The sequence below is a fragment of the Amphibalanus amphitrite genome, unplaced genomic scaffold (assembly GCF_019059575.1).
Source record: "Amphibalanus amphitrite isolate SeventyFive unplaced genomic scaffold, NRLGWU_Aamphi_draft 000372F_arrow, whole genome shotgun sequence".
NCBI classification, from domain to species: domain Eukaryota; kingdom Metazoa; phylum Arthropoda; class Thecostraca; order Balanomorpha; family Balanidae; genus Amphibalanus; species Amphibalanus amphitrite.
In genome coordinates this window covers 54,851-61,815 of record NW_024881866.1, presented here as the reverse complement: position 1 = coordinate 61,815, position 6,965 = coordinate 54,851, and positions in this window count along the sequence as shown.

The following is a 6,965-nucleotide window of genomic DNA, read 5'->3' as shown; positions in this document are numbered from 1 at the left end:
CATGTGTTCTGTATTGTGTACTGGTTGGTTTTAATTGCAAATTTGTTGGAAAGTAAGATTGTCATTAGGCACTTTTTTTAAAGAAAAAGGTATTTTCAACGTTTGCCATGGCCAAATGTGTGATTCTTGTCAGAAAACTGAGGAATGATCATAACAACACTGAGTATAATCAACTTCAGCTTGAGAGATTTCAGAAGCTTCTTAATAGCTGAAGCTTCTTCAAAGTTCATTAACACAATTAAACAGGAGCTTTCTTGTCTCATGCCTGAATGTATATGGATTTAAACCTCGCCCGTATTGGCGTTTTGTCAGCCGCGAACGTATAGGGGGGGGGGGGGCGTTGCCCCCATTGCCGTTTGACCGCTGATCGAGCTAGAGCTTCGCGAAAAAAAAAACGAGCGTGCTGCCCGTGACGAGAGGAAGACGATGATGCCCAATTTAAGGTCCTAGGTCATTGGTTCATGGTTGACCTTCCAGGTCAGGTCAATGACCCAAAAGTCGGGAAAATTGGGACCTGTTAGAGCGTCGTAAGTGTGGCTGAGCTTTTCCGGGGTGCTGATCACGAATATCGTGTTAGTGTTGATCCCAGAAGATGTCTTCATGCATTTAGGCCAGGTCGGGTCAGGTCAACCAGTAGTGGTCCTGCCGGGTATTCGTAGTACGTGTCAACCGCCTCTGACAGCTTCGTAACATGTTACAAAGGCACTTAAAGTACTTCGTAAATGTTCAAATGGTTGCTGAATTCGAGTTCAGCTCCAAAAACTAGCCTAGAAACATGTAAAACTCGAAAAAGTGAACTGAGGTCATCAAAGGTCAATGGCCTTACCTGACCTTCAGGTGACCTTCACACCCATCCAAATGCATGGGACAAACATCATATCACATGTTTGAACGCTTGAAACCACGAAAAGACTGCAAACGCGCGGCTAATGCGAGCCAACATACGCCGAATCGCGATCCCGGCCAAACATGGTCTCGAGAAATAGGTCACAGGTCAAAGGTCACTTGGGTAAGGGTTATTAAAATTTCAGGGTAGATGCAAAATTGATTAACTCGAGGTTACTGAAAGTTTCGTCGCCATTAGCCGTTTTTACGCGAGTTATTCGCGAAAAATCGAGGGGGGTGGGGTCTGTTCGACCCCTCCCCCCTATACAGGGAGGGTTAACAGAGGAAGACACAATTTCCCCTTACCTGTACTTGTTTTTGAAGTGTTTCAAGCGTCATTTTGAGAAGGTGCTTTATTCAGTTAGGGGGTGCATGTGCACCCCTAGAACCCTTAACCCTCGCCGGACCTATTGGTTTTCTACATACGCGCCGGCCGAGGGGGAGGGCGGGTACGACCCCCCCTCGCCGTTTCGCCCCTGGTGGAGCTAGCGCGTCGCGGAAAAAAACGAGCGTGTGCGCCGTTACGAGACGCAGAGATTGGTACCCAATTTTAAGGTCCCAGGTCAACCGGTGACCTCTGAGGTCAGGTCAAGTGCCCCAAGGTACGGTTCAGTTTTTGGTGAATAAGTTCGCAACAAACGGTCGCAGAGCCGCGATTTTTGGCAGCATCGTGTTCACCTCGCTCAGGCACGTCGAATAATATACTTTTTGTCCGGGTCAGGTCAACTTGGGGTGTTGACCTCAGGTCAAGGTCAGGTCAGCACCCCCAGGTCACGAAGCTGGTCGAAAGAGGTTATGTCGCATATCATTCGATTCGGCAGGTCTTCCTGAGTCCATTGGTGGCTTTCCCGACTCGCTAGCTCAATTTGATCGGGAGTTATTGACGAAAAACTAATATGACCTTGATGACGTCATAAATGACGTCACGCAAGGTCAACATTGCAAAAGTGACGCATCTAACCTTGCAAGGAGTGCATCAAATCACGATTCTGTGTGCTTGAGATAGTTGGAGATCGTTCCCGGCGCCAGAATAGCAGTTTTCATTTTTCCCCATTGACTTATAATGGTGAGGTCACGAAAATGACCTGACCTCATATGACCTTTAGGAAAAATCCGAGATATACAAGTTGTGAGACTCATAATGGATACTAGATCCTGCAAGTTTCATTTCCCTGTGACATCTCCTCTGGCAGTGAGGGCGTTGCGAAGTTGCGACATCTGAAGACCGTGCAGAGGTTCACTTATGACGTCATAGGTCAGTGACCTGACCTGACCCAAAAATGCGGTTGGTGTCAAAAGATGTGGCTTGAATCAAAGGTCAGGTATGCCAAGTTTCAGCTCTCTATCGCCAGCGTGTTCGGAGCTATCGCGAAAAAAACCTATGGGGGGGGCGGCACCCGCCCCCCCCCCCCCTCGGCCGGCGAGGGTTAATTAAAGGAAAAGGGCCACCTTTAACATGGGGATTGAAACTGAGATAGCCATCTTGTAGCCCGTGTCCGAAAACCTAAATGTATACCTCCTTACGGCCGATTTCGGCCTCCATTCGTAGTTATCGGCAATTTTAAAAGAAAATACGCCAGGAATGCGTCCTTATCCCAGGAATGCGTTCTTATCCGACAATACAGCCACCCGCGGCGAGGCTTTGGTTTTTTACCAATCAGCTCCAACCAGCTCAGCTTTAACCAATCAGCTTATCTGACACAATCCGACGAGTCTGTCTTCTGAACGCTGATTGGCTTTCGTGTGACGTCATCGCTATGCCATCATACAGTAGGTGCCGTAGAGAGTATCAACATAGTGCCAATATGTTAAATAGTTTTAAATACTTTTTCGCGAATTGTGCACTTCTGCCACCAGTTTTAAAAAGAAAATGAAAAATAATAATGTCAAAATGAAAAACAACGATATCTTCATATTTCACGAAGGTGGCCCTTTTCCTTTAATGCTCCACCATATGTCACTAACTAAACCCACTATTTGAAGTTATACTTAATGACACATGGGTAGTTTTCACTCAACATAGTAGGATAATTAAGCATTAAATGCAAAATTAGAGCTTGAGATTGTCCGGCATTTAGCCCAACAGGATACCTCTTCAATCGTCCTAGCTGAACCCAGTATAAGCTCAGCTTGTCTGAACTCGGACACACCATCAACATTGCCGAGTCTGAATTTGAGCTCGACGCCGGGCCATGGGCCTGAACTTTGTGGTCATGGGCGCGGGAGCTGGGGGTCTGGGGGGCAGCCTGCCCCCACAACTCTGGGGCCGTGGGGCGCTGCCCCACAACTTTTCATAGGGCTAGGAACCGTCGGGGCAGCTTGCCCTCCCTGAATTAGCGGTTGTGGGTCACAAAGGAAAACTAAAGGGAAGAAAACATTTAAGAAAAAAATTCCCCTCTTTACCTGGCTTGACAACTCATGTGGAAGATTTAAGCCTTTATTCTACGCTACCAAAAAGGTAGTTCCTTGACTCAGCTGAGACAAAATATCTTACTTTTTGCAACTGTTTTCGTTTCGTTTTTTTTTTTTCGATGAAAAGGCGAAGTGTTAAAAATAAGTGGCCTAAAACCGGTGAGAAAACTAGATTTGGGGGTACCCTAGGTTTGGCTAGTCCCAACCGGTTGCCCCCCCCCCCCAAGACGGCCGGGTGGATCCGCCCTTGTTTTTTCCTTTAGTTTTCAAAAAAAAATCATGGTGTCAGGGCTGTGATCAGGGGCGCCGCCACCACTACGTACAGTACGTACACTGTACGTAGTGCAATTTTTGACTTGGAAATCCACTACGTACAGTACGTACTGCTCAAAATGTGAAAAATAGTTAATTTATTTGAAAAAAGTTTTTAATTACGTTTTTTTGAAAAGTTTTTTAATTGAAAAAAGTCACCAAACTTTAGTTTGTTTTGACCAGTTTTGACATACCAAAATAACATTTGTCAATTTGAACTGCTAAAAAATAAGGTACGCTCTTGTTGCCATCTATATTACTATTTGAGGAGGGTGCGTCTGTCCGTTACCGAGGTCCCGACTTGGTGGTGCTTTGCGTGGACTGTAGGCCAGACCGTTGCACCTAGCCCGGTGAAATTTGCACAACTCATAGATCAAGGATGCGCGACGTGCCTTTGAGGGGTCTCAGCTCGATCGGGTCGATAGGGAGCGCGTGGTGCGTGCTCAAAAAGTGCAAATTCGCGTCATAGACTTTACATGTATAAATCGGCGTGCGAAATCGGGCGAAAATGGCTAATTTTGGCCGACACGGGTCCAGTTCCCGTGCAATATCTTGGTGACCAGGGATCCGACCGGCACGGGGAAAACAGCATCGTGTACAGAATTGAACGGGCTATTGAATGGTGTGCAATGCAGAGGATAGCACGCGCCACGTGCACCGGAGAGGGCACTTTTATTTGAAAAATTGCGGTTTTTGGGGTATTTTGGAATTAATTTTATTTTTAGGTGACCGTTAAATGGAGCGAGTTGAATCAACGCCTATTTGCAAGAGAGAGGTACCGCCTCTCATATAAAAATTATGAAAAGCTGATTGATCCAAATCAAGGTGGTGCAAATCACAGGAGAAAATGGTGTTTGTCAATTTTGTGCCACTTTATTAATCACACGGGGTTTGCTGCATAACCTGATACCTTTGGCAATTGAATATGGTACCATTGGATAGAGCATTCAATTCTGTCCAATATTCACTCTTCATTTTTGCATAATTAGCAACAGTATCCTTAAAAATGTAAATGTTCCAAACCATTACATTGTCATTTTTAGCGAAATTCATCGATGGCCCTCAAAAGACTTCACGCCAGTTTTCGAATCATTATAAAGTAGAACGCATGATAATACGACACGGGCACCTCGATGCGATGTATCTTTTTGTTTTCTTACAAAATGCTTGGCCGTCAAAAAGCAATCGAACGAAATGGATATTTACCAACCAAATCGACACAGACCAACCCACGGGTCAAAAAATCCCCCCTTAGCGTTGCGGAGCACGCGGGTAACCCTAGTAACAACTAAAGTTCGTTTTTTTTTCAAAAGGACTCTGGCTCCAAGTATGTTTTTCGAAAAAGCACGCGTTTTAGCGAGCAAAACGAGCAAAAACTGAACTTGAGAAACTCGAACGTCGCCTTATTTTAACATGTGAATTATTCCCGATAATTTCCATCCGTGCGTTTTGGAACCAGATTTGAGAACAGTGGTGACGTCATGCTGTCGAAATTGTTTTGCAATGTAGCGTATAACTACCATGGACGAAACCGCTTACTCGATTATAATTTATAACCTCGGCAACAGTGAAAAACGAAGTTTCCCCCAAATTCGTCGAAACTTTGTCCCATCGTACGGGCATTGAGTGCCTGCTGCCACCAGTGATGTCATCATAGTATGCTAATTTTTCAAGACACAATTTTCAGGTACTTACCGTGCACAATTTGAAATCGAATATTTTTTCGGTAAGAAATTCTTGGCCAGACGCTGAAGCTGCCAAAACTCACGTGAGAGCTTCGATAAGGAACTTGGAGCCAGCGTCCTTTTGAAAAAAAAAAACGAACTATAGGAAGCTTGGCGGCTTGGCTCGCTTAACCAGGGTATTAAAGAGTCTAGGGCTCAACTTGGGCTCAACCTTGGGCTCAAGCATGGGAATGAACCGCGCCGAGCAAGCGCTGAGCGTGGTGTAGAGTTTTAGGGCCTTGGTGTAGAGGCCTTTTGTGAGTGATTGGTTGCTCATAATGCTATGGGGCTTGGGTGGTAGCAAGGTCAGCAAGGTGGTAGTGATCTCAGATCTGCAGAGTAGAAGAGTGGAGTGCTAGAAGTTGTTTATTTCGACGCGTCCGTTGACCATAGGCGTAGGAACAGGGGGGGGGGGGGCGGGGGCCATGGCCCCCACTTTCGGAGGTGGGGGGGGGCAGCAATTTTAACTGGCCCCCCACTTTTTGCTGACTTTAGTGTCTGTCTGTAAGTACCTACCACCCGGTACCCTAAACACCAGAACTTGACGACTATTCAACCTGCCCTTTAATGAAGACTCCCTTTTGTTTCTACAGCGTTATTGACCGCAATTTCCTTCACTCAAAGAAGGAAACCATATCAGAGACAAAACTGTGAGTCCTGGTGGCAGCATTTTGTTGAATACGAGACGCGGGACATGAGCGGGCACTGAAAAGGAATAAGACAATACTACACCTTTTTAGGCTCAAGTTCGAATAAGTCAAGTTCAAATTCGTATAAGTCAAATTCATATTGGAAGATGCCAAATGCAAAATCGAATACCTCAAGCTCAAATTGAGATATGCCAACTTCAAATTGGAAGATGTCAAACGCAATTTCGACTTACTCAAGATCAAATTCGAATACGTCAAATTCAAATTAGAATAAGACAAATTCATTTTCAACGCAGCTACCTACCGTAAATAAGTAGAATTCTTATGATGCTATTATCATTATCATTATCATTATCATTATCATTAATATTATTATTTATTATTATTATTATTATTATCATTATTATATTATGCTATTATTATCATGATTTGCTAATCGCCATCTACCTTCGATCGACTTTGGCTGTCGACTCCCATCTCGCCCCGTCTCGTTTCGATAAAAGACTGTGCGTCATTAACTACATTTCTCCGTTTTTTATTACGCAGTTCGCAGCTCTGCCAGGGCGACGCGGTCTATGCTCGACATGAAACGGAAAGCTGCCATTTGAAAACTTGTACCCATAGTATGCAAAAATATCCCGCCATCATGAACTCATATTTACACAAAGCTGTCACTTGTCAGCAATGAGCGGCGATATCAGACTGGACAGTGGCGGGGAGAGCGAGCCGTGCAGCGGCCAACTGGTTCACGTGTAGCGGAACTGTCGGACAGCTCAAGATCGCTGACATCCGTGACGGTGTCCAAGCCGTCCATTGCTTCGAGTCAATTGTCATTATATTATATGTATGGTGCAATTACTTTTGCTCCAATTGTAAGGCTAATTTTTTTTTAATTTTTGACTGCATATGCTTTGCATTTACCCTGGACCTATTTTACCGTAGTCCGTATAAGTATGATACGTACATATTCCTCAACATCTTA